Below are 20,201 nucleotides of genomic sequence, written 5' to 3' on the forward strand. Positions count from 1 at the left end.
GAGTGCGTTGTTTACCTCCTGTCTGGCAGGTTACCTGTTAATGCTTACTTGATTGGATACCCTGGGGAGCCTGGCCAGTCTTTTGTAATGATAAATACTTAGTTCCTGAGCCAGGTCACAGGCTCACCCTATTCATACACAGACATATCCTTAAGACAGGATTTGTGAAGGAAAGGACAATGGGGAGGCTTTTCCATCTTCCTCTGACTTTGCAGAGAAAATATTTGGCCAGTTTGGGGGCCAAAATGGCTTCATGGCTGTTTTCCTGTGCTGCTTCAGACATGTAGTTTATATATTTATGTACGTGTTTGCTTGGTACATTTATGAACATTTATTATATATATAAGGCCTTAATTTTTTTATTTCACTCCTCTGCAGGAACAAAGCACTCAATTCCACATGGACGTCTAAAGGTATTGGGAAGGGAATTGGCATTTCAGGGAGTGCTCCTGTTAACTTGCCATGTGCCCCCGCCATCACCTCTTGCCATGTGCCAGGGTGCCTATGTCATGCACTCATTGAGAAAAGCACATGTCTGTGTATGACAAAGTCCGACGAGTCAATCTTGGGGGCGTGTTGTGCTGTTTAGTCGTTTAGTCGTGTCCAACTCTTCGTGACCCCATGGACCAGAGCACGCCAGGCACTTCTGTCTTCCACTGCCTTCCACAGTTTAGTCAAACTCATGCTGGTAGCTTCAAGAACACTATCCAACCATCTCGTCCTCTGTCGTCCCCTTCTCCTTGTGCCCTCCATCTTTCCCAACATCAAGGTCTTTTCCAGGGAGTCTTCTCTTCTCATGAGGTGGCCAAAGTATTGGAGTCTCAGCTTCAGGATCTGTCCTTCCAGTGAGCACTCAGGGCTGATTTCCTTCAGAATGGAGAGGTTTGATCTTCTTGCAGTCCATGGGACTCTCAAGAGTCTCCTCCAGCACCAGAATTCAAAAGCATCAATTCTTCAGCGATCAGCCTTCTTTATGGTCCAGCTCTCACTTCCATAAATCACTACTGGGAAAACCATGGCTTTAACTATACGAAATCTTCGGGGCAGGACATGGCAAAGGAGCAGGGCGTACGTCCAGTCCACCAATCCCCCTTCAAATAGCCCATGGGGTGGGAAAATGTTGTCTCAAATGATCTCATTTCCCACATGCAAGAGTCCCTGATAAGGACAGGCAGACAATGAGAAGGAGTCCAGACAATTTTCCTATCAGCCCCGAGAGATGGAGATCAGCAGCAAGGAAGGGGCCAGAGTGCAAAAATGAGTAAGAAAAAGAGAAGGATGCTGTCTCCTCAAAGCGGGCTGTTAAAACATCTAACATCCGAGAGAACATGTGTGTCATTGACAGCAGTTGTCTCAAGGCACAATCCGCCAGGCAATTCTCGTATGCAGGCCATCAAGACGTTTTGTCAATGGTGCTCTGCAACTTGGGCAGGCATGCCTTCAAATGAGTTAAAAGGCACTTTTCCGAGCACAATTCAAAGTGTCGGTGCTGATCTTGAAAGCCCTAAACAGCCTCGGCCCAGTGTGCCTGAAGGAGCAACTCCACTCCCATCGCTCAGCCCGGACCCTGAGGTTCAGGTCCGAGGGCCTTCTGGCGGTTCACTCCCTGCGAGAAGCGAGGTTACAGGGAACCAGACAGAGGGCCTTCTTGGTGGTGGTGCCCGCCCTGTGGAACGCCCTCCCATCAGATGTCAAGGAAATAAACAACTATCTGACTTTTAGGAGACATCTGAAGGCAGCCCTGTTTAGGGAAGTTTTTAATGTTTGATGTTTTATTCTGTTTTAATATTCTGTTGGGAGACACCCAACAGATGGGTGGGGTATAATAATAATAATAATAATAATAATAATAATAATAATTTTTTTACAGAGCTGAATTTCTCCCAGCCCCAGGAGGGGACTTCTCTCCAAGCCACAGTCTGATAACTTTGTGAACATAAGAGGAAGTTAATGCCCCGTCTAGCCTGACATCCTGTTCTTACTGTGGCCACCCAATTACAGTGGTACCTTGGTTTACAACTGCTTTAGATTACAACCGTTTTGGATTACAACCACGTCAAACCTGGAAGTGTGTGTCCCTTTTTTATTTTTATTACAGCCTTTTTTTGGGGGGAGGGATTACAACCAATTTGTAAAAATTTTTTTGGAGGCCCCATTGGCAGAAGCACGCCTTGGGTTACAACCTGTTTTGGTTTACAAACCGGACCTCCGGAACGGATTATGGTTGTGTTATGTGCTAAGCTTGGTTCCTAGAACAATAGGCAAGTAGGATCCTAGATTGCAACTACTGATTGGCTTGCAGGAAAAGACCAATCAGGCACCAGGAGGAAGTTAATCAGCCAATCATATGGGACTCATTGTGTAAATAATGTATATAAAAGCCTGAGGCTTGGGGGCAATTCAATCACTGTTTTACAAGCTGCAATAAAGAGCATGAAATCACTACAGGACTCCGAGTATATTTCACTGGCAACGAAGGTGGGATCCAAACCCACTCGTGCGTAGCACAATGGATTAGCAATAGGACTCCGATTATATTTCAGGTTGTAAACCAAGGTACCACTGTATCTCGGTGGGAAACCGGTAAACAGGATTATTCGAACATAAGAGCCCTCTCTCCCCTCCTGGCCTTTCCAGCAATTGGAATTTGGGCGCATTACTGCCTCTGTCTGTGGAGGCAGAGCATAGCAACCGTTGATCGCCTTGCCTTCCATGAATCTGCCCAGTCCTCTTTCAAAACCGTCCAGGCTGCCTATTACGGAGGAGAGCTTATCTATGCGCTGTGTGGGCAGCAGCAGGAGTGTTATGTACTGAGTTGAATAGGATCCAAATTGCAGCAGTCTGATTGGTCCTAGAACAATAGGATCCAGAATGCAGCAGTCTGATTGGTCCTAGTACAATAGACTCCAGAATGCAGCAGTCTGATTGGTCCGCAGGAGCCACCCAATCCAACTCCAGGTGGAAGTGAATCCGCAACCTGATTGGACTATAGGAGAATCACAGAATTAGCCAATCACGTAGGGCCCATTGTGTAAATAATATATATAAAGCAGATATTTTGGGGAAACTTTCATTCCTCACTACTATGAGCTGAATAAAGAGCATGAAATCCACTCTCGACTCCGAGTATATTTCAAGGAAGAAGCATTGGAAGGATGCAAGGAAGGATTCAAGGCAGCTTTGGGATTCATCTCCAAAAACCAAGGCCACGCTCCGTGCTGCATTTCGCGGCCGAATTTCCTTGGTTTGTTTTGCAAGTGCCGCTTAATCTCCCCGAAAAATTTGCCCTGTTTCTGTTTCAGGCCAGAAACGAGCCTCAAATTTTCCTCCGTTAGCCATGCTGCACGTTCACAGATCCCTGGCTTTCTTGAACTCCCTCCCTCTCTCTCCCTCCCCCCTCTTTCTTCTCCATTCTCTGGCTGACTTTCCACACCCCTGCTCCCATCCTCCATCGCATGGCCAATCTGAAGATGTCAGGCTGCCATGATAAGGCCTCAGAGGGTCTGCGTGAGAGTAACGCTTGCATGTGCTTCGTGGCGCCAGGCTGAGTCTCGCCCCTCCCCCCAGTCTCGCGCAGCAACTTTTCATCCGCCAAAACCACACACGACGTCATATCTCTCTCTCTCTCTCTCTCTCTCTCTCTCTCTCTCTCTCTCTCTCTCTCCACCTCCAAAGTCGGCACGCGCTCAGAGGTGCAAACCCTGCAGGAAAATTAGAACAGCAAAGTGGGAAGAAGCAAGCCAGAGGTTTGGTTACTTTGGCAAAGACGCCCGGTCCTGCAGAACATCACCGGTCCAGACTTCACAAAGGTGGAATAGCTTCACAAACTGCTGGCTTTGCAACCCCAGCAGTTTTTTCCAGGTTTGAGGGAAGCTTATCTCTCTGGCTGATGGCCTTGGGGAGATGAGAGAGTGTGTCATAATGGCGGCTGGCTCCATCGCCCGGTTCTCTCGCCTTCCCTCCATTTCCCCGCTGATCTCCTGAGGGGAAACTGTTGGCCAATGCAAAGAGAAGGCCATGGCGTCATCTGTGCGAGGGAAACGCTGGGCCTCTCGGGTGAGGTTTCGAGCTGAACGTTAGCCAAGACAACCATGGGGCGATTTCAAGGCCGGCTTGTCGGGAAAGCTGGCTGTGTGAGTGTATCAAACAGGCAGCTTGTCAAACTCAAAGTGGTATATGTGGTCCTCGTCACCCTCTGTAGTATATTCACAAGAACCCTGTGAGGTAGGTTGTCCTGAGAGTTTGTGACTTGTTCAAGGTCACCCGGTGAACTTCATGGCGGAGAGAACATTCGAACCCATGTCTCCCAAGTCCTAGTCTGAGACTCTAACCGCTACGCCACAAGCTAGGCTGGGAGATTGCCTGCTAAGTTGGTGTAGACCGTACTGAGATAGGTGGACCTATGGTCTTATATATCATATACTGTATTTTTCATTCTATAAGACGCACCCGACCATAAGACATACCTAGTTTTTGGAGGAGGAAAACAAGAAAAATATATTCTGAATCTCAGAAGCCAGAACAACAAGAGGGCAGCGAAAGCAGCGATCCCTCTCGCTGTTCTGGCTTCTGGGATAACTGCGCAGCCTGCATTCACTCCATAAGACGCACACACATTTCCCCTTACTTTTTAGGAGGGAAAAAGTGAGTCTTAAAGAGCAAAAAATACGGTAATTGTTGGAAGGGTTCCGGGGTCATCAAGTCCAACCCGCTGCAAAGCAGAAATCAATCATTTGCCCAACGTTGGGCTCAAATCCCTACAGGGAAGTTTTTAATGTTTGATGTTTTATCGTGTTCTTAATTTTATCGTGTTTTTAACAGTCTGGTGGGAGCCGCCCACAGTGGCTGTGAAAACCCAGCCAGATGGGAGGGGTATAAATTATTATTATTATTATTATTATTATTATTATTATTATTATTATTATTAATTTTTATTTATACCCCGCCCTCCCCAGCCAAGGCTGGGCTTAGGGCGGCTAACAAGCAATAATAAAAACAAGTTGAATGAATACAACTTAAAAACAAGATTAAAATACAACATTAAAATATTGAAACATTAAAATATTAAAATGCAGCCTCATCACAGGAGGAGAAAGGAAAAAGAATGCATATTAGTCATGCACACGGCCATCTGAAGGATTGAACTTTGACCTCCTGCTCCATTCCCCAAATATCTCCTCCCTACCAGCGCCAAGCCCCGATCTTTTATGCAAAAGAGGACAGTGGTTTGCATGAAATGAGCACCGGCCTGTTTATATGTATAGATGCATGTTTAGGAAGGGCAGCTATAATTCAAACAGAACAATAGAATTGTAGGATTGTAGCGTTGGGCCCCAGGGTCATCTAGTCCAACCCCCTGCAATGCAGGGATCATAGCAGAGGAATCCCTGACGGGTGCCCATCTAAACTCTGTTTAAAAAAACAGGAGGGTCCACCACCTTCTGTGGGTGCCTGCTCCACTGTTGAACAGCTCTTACCGCCAGAAAATTCTTCCTAATGTCTGGAAACCCAAGACATCTCATCAGAGGGATGGGAAGAGTGTGGCCATATCGGGCTGCTGTGTGTTTGAAATATACTCAGAGTCGAGTGTGAATTTCATGCTCTTTATTCAGCTCGTAGTAGCAATGAATGAAACTTCCCCCAAAAACATCTAGCTATATATACGTTATTTACACAATGGGCCCCACGTGATTGGCTAATTCCGGGCTGCTCCTGTAGGCCAATCAGGTTGCGGATTCACCCCCTCCAGAAGCCTATTTGGCTGTTCCTGAAGGCCAATCAGGTCGCTGATTATCTTCCAGATGGAGCTGGCTTGCGTGGCTCCTGCGGACCAGTCAGACTGCTGCATTCTGGATCCTATTGATCTAGGATTCAGCTCAGTACATGACACCTGGTAATTTCAAGGCTGCCTGCTGCTTTAAACCAGACTTGCCCTCCAAATACAGTGGTACCTCGGGTTACGAACTTAATTCGTTCTGGAGGTCTGTTCTTAACCTGAAACTGTTTTTAACCTGAGGTACCACTTTAGATGTGGGACGCGGGTGGCGCTGTGGGTAAAACCTCAGTGCCTAGGGCTTGGCGGTCGCATGGTCGGCGGTTTGAATCCCCGCGGCGGGGTGAGCTCCCGTCTTTCGGTCCCAGCTCCTGCCCACCTAGCAGTTCGAAAGCACCCCTAAAAAAGTGCAAGTAGATAAATAGGTACCGCTTTCTAGCGGGAAGGTAAACAGCGTTTCCGTGTGCTGCACTGGTGCAGGCTCACCAGAGCAGCTTCGTCACGCTGGCCACGTGACCCGGACGTGTCTCTGGACAGAGTTGGCCCCCGGCCTCTTAAGTGAGATGGGCGCACAACCCTAGAGTCGGACACGACTGGCCTGTACGCGCAGGGGTACCTTTACCTTTACCACTTTAGATATGGGACGCGGGTGGCGCTGTGGGTTAAACCACAGAGCCTAGGACTTGCCAATCAGAAGGTGGGCAGTTCGAATCCCCACGACGGGGTGAGCTCCCATTCCTCGGTCCCTGCTCCTGCCAACCTAGCAGTTCGAAAGCACATCAAAGTGCAAGTAGATAAATAGGTACCGCTCTGGCGGGAAGGTAAACGGCGTTTCCGTGTGCTGCTCTGGTTCGCCAGAAGTGGCTTAGTCATGCTGGCCACATGACCCGGAAGCTGTACGCCGGCTCCCTCGGCCAATAAAGCGAGATGAGCGCCACAACCCCAGAGTCGGCCACGACTGGACCTAATGGTCAGGGGTCCCTTTACCTTTACCACTTTAGCTAATGGGGCCTCCCGCTGCCACTGCGCCGCCACCGCACGATTTCTGTTCTCATCCTGAAGCAAAGTTCTTAACCCGAGGTACTATTTCTGGGTTAGCGGAGTCTGTAACCTCAAGCGTCTGTAACCTGAGGTACCACTGTAGAGGACTTGCCTCTGCCAAAACCTAGTCCCTTGGAATCAGCTGAGTAAAGTAAACTGGTTGCACACTGCCCTCTGCTGGCACAAAACTGTATCATATTTGATGTATATCCGGGATGCAGAATCAGCTGCTCTCCAGATCTCCCACCACGCATAAGAAGAACCTGTTGGATCAGGCCAATGACCCATCTTAGTCCAGCATCCTGTTCTCACCGTGGCCAGCCAGTTGCTTGTGGGTAGCATGCATTCAGGATTCGAACACAAGACCACTTTCCCTTCCTGTGGTTTCCAGCAACAGGTGGAATTAGTGACCATTGGGCCAGCTTGTTGGGGCTTCTGATAATTTGGAGTCCAACACAATTGGGAGGGCCACAGGTTCACAAGCCCTGATCTTTAAAGCGGTTGGGGGGGGGGGAGAACAGCTTTGGGACAGAGATCCCCATCAGGCCCAGCCAGGTGGGAAAAGTTGGGTTCTGCTAATGCGATTGGATGGGAGCTGTAGCCCCCCAAACCCAGAGGGCGCCAGGACCTCAAATACTGGTTTGCCAGATGCTATGGGGAGAGATGTATGGAAGATGTAGAGATGTATGGAAGTGAGAGCTGGACCATCAAGAAGGCTGATCGCCGAAGAATTGATGCTTTTGAATTATGGTGCTGGACTGCAAGAGTCCCATGGACTTCAAGCAGATCAAACCTCTCCATTCTGAAGGAAATACAGCCCTGAGTGCTCACTGGAAGGACAGATCCTGAAGCTGAGACACCAATACTTTGGCCACCTCATGAGAAGAGAAGACTCCCTAGAAAAGACCCTGATGCTGGGAAAGATGGAGGGCACAAGGAGAAGGGGACGACAGAGGACGAGATGGTGGGACAGTGTTCTTGAAGCTACCAGCATGAATCTGACCAAACTGCAGGAGGCAGTGGAAGACAGAAGTACCTGGTGTGCTCTGGTCCAGGGGGTCACGAAGAGTCGGAGACGACTAAAGAACTAAACAACAACATGGGGAGAGACTTCTTGTTGGCTTGTGTCTCCAGAGGCAATGGAGTGTACCTCTGGAGGTGAAGCCAAGCCACTGTGTTAGCAGCATCAAAGTGACCTCCCTGGGATGCAAGCCTGGGCAGTGTGTCTGGAGGTCCTGGGCTGCCCAGATGTCAAGACCTCCCCCCATCTCACTGATGTGGTCCAAAGTAAAACAGAGCAAGACAATTGGCACCAGCTTGGTTGCAGGAGTTGCAGGAAGGAGGCATAGAAGGCGCCATCCAACTGTCTTAGGGACTCCACTCTGGATCTGTGTAGGGTTTATTCCTTAGCCTATCCTGAAGATATCCCTCAAAGCAACAGAAGTTGAGGGTCAGAGTTCTCCTTTTCCTAGAAGGGTTATGTTTCCAGGTTGACAAGTCCAAGTAGTCCCGCTTGGACTACTGCAATGCGCTCTACGTGGGGCTACCTTTGAAGGCGACCTGGAAACTACAACTAATCCAGAATGCGGCAGCTAGACTGGTGACTGGGAGTGGCCGCCGAGACCATATAACACCGGTCTTGAAAGACCTGCATTGGCTCCCAGTACGTTTCCGAGCACAATTCAAAGTGTTGGTGCTGACCTTTAAAGCCCTAAACGGCCTTGGTCCTGTATACCTGAAGGAGCGTCTCCACCCCCATCGTTCAGCCTGGACACTGAGGTCCAGCTCTGAGGGCTTTCCGGCGGTTCCCTCACTGCGAGAAGCAAAGCTACAGGGAACCAGGCGGAGGGCCTTCTCGGTGGTGGCGCTTGCCCTGTGGAATGCCCTCCCATCAGACGTCGAAGAGATAAACAACTACCTGACATTTAGAAGACTTCTGAAGGCAGCCCTGTTCAGGGAAGTTTTTAATGTGTGACATTTTAATGTATCTTTAATCTTTGTTGGAAGCCACCTAGAGTGGCTGGGGAAACCCAGCCTGATGAGCAGGGTACAAATAATAAATTGTTGTTGTTGTTGTTGTTGTTGTTGTTGTTGTTGTTGTTGTGTTTTTTTTTTGTTGTTGTTATCTGCTCAGTATATCCCTCATTAGAGGGATATACTAAGGACCGCTAAATCATGTTTGTTTTCTTTATTATCACACTTACCTCCTACATTTCCTCCAAGGCGTTCAAGGTAACACACCTGGTTCTTCCCCTCTGCATTTTATTTTCACAATGATCCTGTGAGGTATGTCAGGCTGAGAGAGTGTGATTGTCCCAAGGTCACCCAATGAACTTCCTGGCTGGCTGAGGATTCGAACCCTGCTCTTCCAGCTCCTAGCTTAATGCTCTAACCACTACACCACACTGGTTCTTTCTATGGTGAATATAAACAAAACTTTGCAAGGAAGCATATTTGGATTTGGGAAGAGTAAAACACCTTGAAGGGCTGGTTTTCTTCCATGCACAGTTTATTTAATGACAACAAAATCACTTATTATTATTTCCAGATGAAAGTCCACTTTGTGTGCCGTTGCGCAGAGTTCTCTTGCTGCTTCTCAGGTGGGCTTCCTCTAATTTCCTGCGGCTTCTGGATCCTTCAGGGCCATCATCTGCAGCAACGCTGGCGCCCATTGGTGCAGGTGCCGATGGGCCTTTCGTTGTGGAAGCAAAGTCTCCGGCAATGTCCATGGTTGTAGTGGCACTGCAGGCTGTCGTAGAGATCCCCTGGCGCTGTTCAGAGAACCACAGGTTGGAGTAAAACGGAGACCCAACAAGGCAGAAACTCTGCAAAAACCCACTTACAGCGAGACCAGCGTCACTACATAAGAGTTCAGCCTGACCGCGGTACGGGCAAGAACCAGTGATCTAAACCACTGAGCCTCTTGGGCTTGCCAATTGGAAGGTTGGTGGTTCGAATCCCTGCAACGGGCTGAGCTCCTGTTGCTCTGCCCCAACTCCTGCCAACTTAGCAGTTCGAAAGCACACCAGTGCAAATAGATAAATAGGCACCACTGCAGCGGGAAGGCAAATGGCGTTTCTGTGCGCTCTGGCTTCTATCACAGTGTCCTGTTGCGCCAGAAGTGGTTTAGTCCTGCTGGCCACATGACCCAGAAAGCTGTCTGTGGACAAACGCCGGCTCCCTTGGCCTGAAAGCGAGGTCACCTTTGACTGGACTTAACCAACCAGGGGTCCTTTAGCTTCACCTTATCTTTACCTGGGGACGCGGGTGGCGCTGTGGTCTAAACCACAGAGCCTAGGGCTTGCCGATCAGAAGGTCGGCGGTTCAAATCCCTGCGACGAGGTGAGCTCCCGTTGCTTGGTCCCTGCTCCTGCCAACCTAGCAGTTCGAAAGCACGTCAAAGTGCAAGTAGATAAATAGGTACCACTCCAGCAGGAAGGTAAACACCGTTTCCGTGCGCTGTTCTGGTTTGCCAGAAGTGGCTTAGTCATGCTGGCCACATGACCTGTCTGTGGACCAATGCCAGCTCCCTCGGCCTATAGAGCAAGATGAGCACTGCAACCCCAGAGTCGTCCGTGATTGGACCTAATGGTCAGGGGTACCTTTACCTTTACCTACTGGCAAGAACCAGTTTACCTTATAAAGTGAAAAACAACTCCAGATAAGGTGCAAGGAGGGTTCTGCATGTGCAGTAAAAAGAAAAGAAAAAAGGGGTTTCCAAGGGCTGTATGAAGAGATGGTGAAGTGATGGGATGGCAGAAGGTGGCCTCAGCTGCACCCCTACCTAGCTCAGTCCTGTCTACACTGATGGCAGCGGCTGTCCAGGTACAGACAGGTGTCTCTCCTAGTCCTACCTGGAAATGCCATTGGAAATTGAACCTGGGCTTTCTCCATGCAGAGTCGATGCTCCACCCCTGATCCACAGCCCTTCCTTGTGGCTCTTTTGTCCCTGGAAGTCAAAAGCAGCTGAGCAGCGCTTCTGATCTGTTTCGCCCTGTTGCCTCCTCTGTGCCTCAGTTTCTCACCTGCAGCAGACTGGCAGAGGAAGAGGAGAAGGACACACAGCAAGTAAAGCATCCTCATGACGCCTTTGGGTCCGTGAGCGGAGGCTTCGGAGGAGAGGAGTCTCGTACAGCGAAGCTTTCCTGGCTCAGGAAGCGAGTGAGCCGAACAATCTCTGTGTTTACAGAGGGTTAGCAGGCTTGGGAAACATCCCCAAGGGTGGGTCAGGAAGCAGGCCAATGCAGTAGCCCAACCCAGCCGAGACTGGCACAAATGTAACCTTTTGGGATTCGATATCACCATTAGATAACGGCCTACGAGGCTGGCTGGAGACCAAGGGAGCAACCTGGAGCAGATCCATCCTTTTGATGCAATACTTTCCTCTTCTTCTGGCCAAGTTGTTCCCTCAAGCGGAATTCTGTCGGGATTCTGCAGGTGAGCAATGATGCAACATGAACATTGGCAACGATACTTAAAAAAAAAAAAAGTGGATCAGGAAATTCCACCTTTAAGAAAAAAGAAGAGGTGAGGGGACCAGGAGTGCAGTGAAATAATACAAACAAATTATAACCACAAGATAGTGTTGTAAACAAAATCTGCCCTTATGGGGTATTCAAGAGCCCATATAGAGTCCTTATGTAGGTTCCCTATTGGTAGGAGAAAATAACAGAGGCCAACCAGAGAATATTGAGAAGCAAAGCAGCTCGTAAGCCTGATCTTTATTGATCTGTTGCAACAGGGTGCTCCCCTCACACGCAGGAGGACAGAGGAGGAACCCAGAACAAAGGTGTGCCTGCCCTTATATAGACATTTTAAATTCCCTTCCCTGGAGCTCCAGAGTACCCCTCCATACATCATACATACATCACAGAAGAGGCGGTCTACAGCAGAAATCTGTGTGCGTTTTTTATCTCGTCTGGCAGGTTACCTGTTAATGCTCACTTGATTGGATACCCTGGGGAGCCTGGCCAGTCTTTTGTAGTGGTAAAATACTTATTTCCTGAGCCAGGTCACAGGCTCACCCTATTCAAACACAGACATACAAGACAATGGGGTTGGCTTTTCCATTTTCCTTTGACCTTGCAGAGAAAACATTTGGTCAGTTTGGGAATCAAAAATGGTTTCATGTCAGTCTTCCTGTGCTGATATATGTTCGTGCTTGGTTGGTACAATTATTATATATCTAAGACCTTAAAATTCTTATCACAATAGCAGAATTCTTTTCTAAAAAATAGTTTTTATTGGTTTTTCGATATATACATCCTTTATGAAATATCTCTCTAGCAACTTTCCATTTTTCCTGCCCCCCTCCCCTGGACTTCCCCCAAACTTCCACTTTGTTTTACTTTCAGTTTATTCATCCTGCGTATTATTTCCCCAATTAATCCCTAATACATTTACAGCTATTTTTTCATTATTATATACATTTGTGAATGTTTACTCAAACCCTGCCGATGAGTCCAACTCTTCATATTGTCTCTTCATATATATTGCAAATGGTTCTTATTCTCTTTTAAAGTCCTTGCTGTCCCTTTCATGTAATTTGTCTGTTAATTTTGCTAGTTCTGCATATTCTACAAGATAGCAGAATTCTGTTCAGTGGGCAGAATGGTGCTTCCAGAGAGGCTCTCTGGTTGATGCCACAAATACCGTGTGCCGTTAGTTGCACAGTGCAATGCCCTCCCTGATAACAGGCACAAGGCGTTCTTTTCTCCCGTGTGACGTCGCTGAGAGTAGATAAGAATGCACCACAATCTCCTGCTTAACTGGACCAAAGGTCTCTCTACCGTCTATTTGAAATGGCAGCCAGTGAGGTCCTCGTTCACATTCTTGCAGGAATTTATGTATGGGGGTTTTTTTTTGGGGGGGTGCCCCTCCAGCAGATATCATGCACATGCACCCCACTAACAAAATCAGGGCAATCACTTTTGTGACTTTTGTGATTTGTACCCACAAAACACTTCATCCCATGTTCTTCCTATCTATTCAAAGGGCCTCTGCTGCACAATACCAAATGTAACAATTCACTGATAAACGTACAGTGGTGCCCCGCAAGACGAATGCCTCGCAAGACGGAAAACTCGCTAGACGAAAGAGTTTTCCGTTTTGTAGGTGCTTCGCAAAACGAATTTCCTATGGGCTTGCTTCGCAAGACGACAATGTCTTGCGAGTTCCTGCTGGTTTCCCCCCTCCCCTCCCCTTTTCTAAGCCGCTCAGCAGATAAGCCGCTAAAAGCCGCTAATAGCGCTAATCCGTCAATGGGCTTGCTTCGCAAGACAAAAAAACTGCTAGACGAAGAGAATCACAGAACGGATTCTTTTCATCTTGCGAGGCACCACTGTATCTATGTACTGGCTCACTGGGGAAACTTTAGAAATTCATATAGACATGTGAGCTCAGCTACTCAGCAGCCCCTCTGCCTGAGTGATAATTCCTGGCATCCTGATACCTGAGTGCCAGACAGGTAGCCATTCCAGAAATAACAAACCCAGATGAAGACAAAAGGGTGTGATTAACTTGGCTGGGAAACAGGGAAATGTAAATACCTCTTTTGTTACACTTGATGGGTGTTTGGTGGAGGGCAAGGGGAACCATGTGGCAGGGTCCAGGATGCTCAGATTACTGCCACCAGACCTCCCCTTTCATGATGTAACCATGATGTATTAGTGATGTAGGTTGGGGGGTGTAACATGGGGATTAAGGTAAAGGGACCCCGACCGTTAGGTCCAGTCATGGATCACTTTGGGGTTGCAGCGCTCATCTCGCTTTATTGGCCAAGGGAGGTGGCGTACAGCTTCTGGGTCATTTGGCCAGCATGACTAAGCTGCTTCTGGCAAACCAGAGCAGCACACGGAAACGCCGTTTACCTTCCCGCCGGAGCGGTACCTATTTATATACTTGCACTTTGACGTGCTTTCAAACTGCTAGGTTGACAGGAGCAGGGACCGAGCAACGGGAGCTCACCCCTTCACGGGGATTCGAACTGCCAACCTTCTGATCGGCAAGCCCTAGGCTCTGTGGTTTAACCCACAGCGCCACCCGCATCCCATAACATCGGGATTAGCAGCTAATAAAAAATTGGGTTCTCTTTTGTTCGGGGCTTCCATCTTGTTCCAACTTGTGGCAGGTGGGAGTCCTGTCGCGACAGTCTTCAATAAAGACCAAGCCTACTGGCTGCTGTTTTGCTCTGGTATTCCTGGCTGGTGTCCTTGTTTTTTGTCCAAGGGAGTCCTCAGATTTCTCCATTAACAACATCATACGTTTAAAGAATTACTGTAGAAGGACGTTTGGTTCCAGAATTTGCCTTCGCACTCACTTAGGAACCCACTGTTAAACCGTGTTTATGGAAGACAATCTTACTCGGCTACGAGGGATTGCCGAAGAAGAAGACCACTTTAAAAATGCCCCCCCCCGAATCCTGGGAGATGTAGTTTGTGAAGGGTGCTGAGTTCTTAGGAGACCCCCCCTGGTCCCAGTTCCCAGAGTTCCCTGGGTAAACTTCCCTGCGTTGTTAAATCAACCTGGGAATTGTAGTACTGGGAGGGGAATCGTGGGATCTCATAAGAACAAAATTAGTCATACATATGACTAAGTATTGAAAAGCTGAATGTTTTTGGGATAGGTTTTATTGGGGGGGGCAGACCCTTCTAAGTTCCTAGGTGTTGGGAATCAAGCCTGCCTTCAGGAGAAACTGGCCACTCTCCAGGCACCCGGCTTGATCTCCGGTTGACCTCCCTGTCTGCATTCCCCGGCAGGATACAGGCTAGGTCGCGATAGGCGATCCTTCTCGGCGTGAGAAGAACACCCCCCCTCTTTCCTGCCCCCCCCCGGGCAGGGGAAAGAGATAGACAGAAACGTATTTACATGCCTTTATTTCTGTCTTTGCAGCGTTACAAAAATCATGACTGCTCTCTTCAAGCTCCAGCAGCCGGGAGACAAACTCCTCCTGTACTTCCTGTACAGCTCATATTACACTCTGAGCTAATTCCGGTGCCCTCTGCACTGTGAATAGACTGTCCCTCTGTTTCCCACGAAACAGTCCCAACATTCCCATTATGTTTTGCTTTCAAGCTACCAGCTCGCGGCCGCATTGCTTCTATATCGTAACACTAGGTCCACCAATAAGCAATGGCCCACACTGGAATTTCCCAAACCCCACATGAAAATCCCCCCCCCCATGAAAAAGCATCTCAGTTCAGCTTGCTCTGTGGAGAAACTTGGCTCCCTTGACCTCCCTATTATGACCTAATAGAACTCATGATTGCTGAGAAGCAGCCGGCCACCCAGGAAGGAGCCTTGAAACTTTTCCTACAGGCAAGGAGTTGCTTCTCTTCTTCATGCTGCCCCCTGCCCAGTACAAATGCCCCTTTGATCTGCCCCTTCTCCCTTCCTGCCCCTTAGGCCCAGGCTTCCTGCCCCCAAACACCTTTGCGATGTCCCCTCTTTCTCTAATCGGCCCACTTCCTTCAAAATCCTCCTGGAAACCACCATGTCCAAGAATATTTCAGCCTAGGGAGCCAAAATGGAGTCCTCTATGTGTTCTTGGGCTCCAGATACCTTTTCTCCAGCGGCCGAACAGCGATGGAGGACACTACCTGGGCTGCCCCTGTTTAGACCTTGTTCCTGGCAGAAATAAGGTTTGAGCTCAAGTATCACAGCTTGGTCCAGCCCATCCATCGCTACTTTCCCTCACTCCTCTCTTTTCTTCCATACCTCAGCTCCTGTTGTTGTTGACGACTTTGATTTATTGCCCCTGCCCTCTCTTGTAATACCAACATTAGTGGAGTGGCAGACCAAAATGGTTGAATATGTGGAATTAGCAAAACTGACCCACAGAATCCGTAACCAAGAAGAAACACAAGTTCAGAAATGAGTGGAGTAAATTTGTGGAGTATATACGCAGTAATTGCAGAAGTTTAAAGGCTGTAGTAGGATTAAAATAAATCTTATGATGTGACTAGGATGTTATTAAGAATCTGTGATAAATGAAAGGTAAATATGAAAACCTGTTGAAGGGAGGGAAGTCCGTGCTCGATAGAGCGTCAAGAAAATACATTAGTGTATTTATTTTGTTTCTTCTGTTTTGTTTGTGTTAAAGAAAATTCAATAAAAAGCCTTTAAAAAAAAAGATTTATTGCCTGCCCTCGACCCCTAAGATCAGGGTGGATCACAGCAATTTAAATGCAACATTAAAAAGTATTAGTATTACTAATTCTAATTCTAATTCTTTTATTATTTTTATGCCACTCATCTGACTGGGTTTCTCCCAGACGCTCTGGGAGGCTTCCAACATATATAAAAGCACAACAAAACATTGAACAATAAAAAACTTTCCAATATGGTGGAACCTCAGTTGTCGAACGCAATCCGTTCCGGAAGACCGTTTGACTTCTGAAACGTTTGACAACAGAGGCACTATTATTATTATTATTACTACTACCACTATTAATGCTGCAGAATAAGCAGCCCTGTCAAATTAGAAGCATCGTCAAATTGTGCTCTTTTTCAGTTCCAGACCTTAGTGCTCTGAATTTCTCTTTCGCTTCTTGTCTTTTTCAGATTACATCCCAGCCAACTGCCATGAAGATTTTTTGCCTTCTCTTTGCTGGACTGTTCTTGGTCTTCCTGTCCAATTCAGGTAAAAATGCCCACTGACTAATGACCAACCTGATCATTGTGTGATGAGGGAAGAAAGTCAACCCTGTTTTTGCACAGAAAGGTAAAATTATCGGCTTCGCACTTTCCCAAGCAACATGCAGCCTGAAACACAGCCATCCTTTGAAATTATCTGGATTTTGCAATGCAGTTCCCCAGCCAAAATGCATCTCACAGGGTCGTGTGTGTGTATAAATGCAAACTTCAGTAAAAATAACATGGAAAAAATAATTATATTTGTGAAAATCGCTTTGCAAAGCATGTGTATGTTAGAGGAAATTGCATACCAAAAAGTATACACTGGGAGAAATTTCTACTTAGATCCTGACAAATTTTAATGAGGACCTTAAAACCCCCCACAAATCACTCTATACAGTGGTACCTTGGGTTACGAACTTAATTCGTTTCGGAGGTCCATTCTTAACCTGAAATCATTCTTAACCTGAGGTACCACTAATGGGGCCTCCTGCTGCCGCTGCGCCGCTGGTGCGCGATTTCCATTCTCATCCTGGGGCAAAGTTCTTAACCTGAGATACTACTTCCGGGTTAACGGAGTTTGTAACCCAAAGTGTTTGTAACCGAAGGTGTTTGTAACCTGAGGTACCACTGTACTTTGTCTTTCTAACTTCCAGCAAGTTGAGGATCTAGCACAGAGCCTCTTCCTTTGTTACCTTAATGGCCCACACTTTGAGAGGGTCATTACATCACCAGGAAACTAGCCTGGCTGTTGCAAGAATCGAAACCATGCTGGACCCAGGAATTAAAAGGGACTCAGGCATATAGCTTACCCCCCAACTCATAACAGTATTTTATTCTGTGTGTGTGTGTGATGTCTCTGCAGAGACATCACCTTGCCAACAAAGGTCCGTATAGTTAAAGCTATGGTTTTCCCAGTAGTGATGTATGGAAGTGAGAGCTGGACCATAAGGAAGGCAGATCACCGAAGAATTGATGCTTTTGAATTCTGGTGCTGGAGGAGACACTTGAGAGTCCCATGGACTGCAAGAAGATCAAACCTATCCATTCTTACTGAAATCAACCCTGAGTGCTCACTGGAAGGACAGATCCTGAAGCTGAGGCTCCAAGACTTTGGCCACCTCATGAGAAGAGAAGACTCCCTGGGAAAGACTCTGATGTTGGGAAAGATGGATAGCACAAGGAGAAGGGGACGAAAGAGGACGAGATGGTGGGACAGTGTTCTCGAAGCTACCAGTATGAGTCTGACCAAATTGTGGGAGGCAGTGGAAGACAGGAGTGCCTGGCGTGCTCTGGTCCATGGGGTCACGAAGAGTTGGACACGACTAAACGACTAAACAACAACAACATGTGTGTGTGTGTGTGTTTTAAATAATTGCTTCAGCTACACACACAAATAATATCTGCAAATAATATGTGTATATCTCTATTGGAACTGAACTCAGCAAAGCCGGCTGCACAACACAGTGCAGGGAAACTTGCCATATCCCTTAAAACTCAGCTTAGTTGGGACACTCCAAGCATAGGGTAAGGAAGATAATAGGCCACTGTTCTCTTAGCTTGTGCAGTTTAACTATGGGCTCAAGACGCAAGACGTCTAAATTATATTAAGGAGTAGTGGCGCTAAGGGACGCGGGTGGCGCTGTGGGTTAAACCACAGAGCCTAGGACTTGCCAATCAGAAGGTTGGCGGTTCGAATCCCTGCGACGGGGTGAGCTCCCGTTGCTCAGTCCCTGCTCCTGCCAACCTAGCAGTTCGAAAGCACATCAAAGTGCAAGTAGATAAATAGGTACTGCTTGGGCAGGAAGGTAAACGGTGTTTCCGTGCACTGCTCTGGTTTGCCAGAAGCGGCTTAGTCATGCCGGCCAAATGACCTGGAAGCTGTACGCCGGCTCCCTCGGCCAATAAAGCGAGATGAGCGCCGCAACCCCAGAGTCATCCGCGACTGGACCTAATGATCAGGGGTCCCTTTTTTATACTGCTCAGGGCGGGCAATGACCTCCATTCTTTGGTAGCAGATTGCCAAGGTTCTGAGCGCATTCTGAGCTGAGGTATATCTGAGCTGAGCTCACAGCTCACATCGAAATCATACGTTTAAAAGACGTTTAAAGCACATGTCTTCCCCCACAGAAGGCTGCACACACACACACACACAGTTAAAGGACATGGCTCCCCATAAAGACTCTGGAGATTCATGGCTGATTACAGATCCCAGAATTCTTTGGCGGAAGCTGTGTGCTTTAAATCTTTGGCGTGATCACCGTCTTTTTAATCCAGTGGTCTACTCCTCCTTAGCTTTTTTCATTTCAGCAGGTGGGAAACGTCATTTTGCCATTAAACAATCTGGGAGTCAGAAGCCCCTGGCGATCTCCCATTTCCCCACTCCTGGCGTAGAAGACACACTCCTCCTCCCTCCACAAACCCCTTTCCTAGCGTGACATGTCTCAGAATGCAAACCTACAGGCAGGAACTGGTTTTTGTAAGCTAGCATGGGAGCCTTTTTGTTATGTACTGAGTTGAATAGGGTCCAAAATGCAGCAGTCTGATTGGTCCTAGAACAATAGGATTCAGAATGCAGCAATCTGATTGGTCCTAGAACAATAGGATTCAGAATGCAGCAATCTGATTGGTCCTAGAACAATAGGATTCAGAATGCAGCAATCTGATTGGTCCTAGTACAATAGACTCCAGAATGCAGCAGTCTGATTGGTCCACAGGAGCCACCCAATCCAGCTCCAGGTGGAAGTGAATCCGCAACCTGATTGGCCTATAGAAGAATCCCGGAAATAGCCAATCATGTGGGGCCCATTGTGTAAATAATGTATATAAAGCAGACATTCTGGGGGAACTTCCATTCCTCCTCACCACTATGAGCTGAATAAAGAGCATGAAATCCACTCTTGACTCCACATATATTTCACTTTTTGGCTGCAGAGCAGGGTAAAAATTCTGCAAGAAAGTAAAGCAATGAAGTGAAGCAAACACAACCAACATCTTTAATAGTTGCGTGTAGATTTTGTGCAAGCCTCAGTGGCTGAAAGCCCTTCTCCTACACAGCTAAACTTAAGGTGCAGGATCCTTCCCCTCTCTTGCCTCCCTAGTGATGTTCCTCTTCCCTCTACTTGTAGGCATAGCGGACTTTGTCACCCTGGGCTGCTTCGTCCGAGGCGGGAAATGCGAAACGGACATTTGCAAAGAAAATGAAGAACAGATCGGAAACTGCTCCAGAACTGAAAAATTGTGCTGTAAGAAACCAAAATAAACGGCGTCTCCTGGATCCCAGGGGACTTCCTTTACCTGGAGATGTGGGCATCAGATCCGCACACTGAAAGATCAATGAGGAGGAGGAGGAAGCCTTGGTTGAGCTGATTGCTTGTGGGTGGCTGGAAAACCGACAAGGAGTCACAATGTTCTCCTAATTGCTGGAGATCTCTCTCCAGCATCTGGAATGCTACCCCCACCACAGTTCTGCTTGTGAAAATTTGTCAAACGAAAATCGGGCAGGCCTCCCTCCATTGGATTATACTTTACGGATTAATTGTGTAAATTATACCTTAGGCAAAGTGCTGGTGGAGCGGGGAGGGTGATGAGGCTGAACCCTGCTAGCCAGGGTGTTACGGAAAAATCTAGGTGCAAGGCTGCTCAGTCACCCAACTCGTCGGGCAGAGCCCGCGGGTCCCTGCGGAATAAAGGAAGGCGTCCAGCCACCAACCGGAGCACATAGCTGTAGGCCAAAGTTTATTGCGCAACAGGT

The 20,201-nt window shown here is 47.7% G+C and overlaps 1 long non-coding RNA gene across 6 annotated transcripts; it reads left to right on the top strand.

Moving 5' to 3' along the window:
* Positions 1 to 291: 291 nt before the first annotated feature.
* On the top strand, positions 292 to 19,743 carry LOC309529675. 6 transcript variants are annotated; one of them, XR_014218282.1, is made up of 3 exons: positions 292 to 315; positions 16,376 to 16,454; positions 19,576 to 19,743. It is a non-coding gene; the product is annotated as an uncharacterized lncRNA (long non-coding RNA). The 6 variants fall into 6 exon arrangements; XR_014218283.1 differs by lacking the exon at positions 292 to 315 and adding an exon at positions 11,228 to 11,251; XR_014218284.1 differs by lacking the exon at positions 292 to 315 and adding an exon at positions 15,022 to 15,130.
* The last annotated feature ends 458 nt before the right edge of the window (positions 19,744 to 20,201 follow it).

The sequence above is a fragment of the Podarcis vaucheri genome, assembly GCF_965113315.1.
Source record: "Podarcis vaucheri genome assembly, chromosome: 3".
NCBI classification, from domain to species: Eukaryota; Metazoa; Chordata; class Lepidosauria; order Squamata; family Lacertidae; genus Podarcis; species Podarcis vaucheri.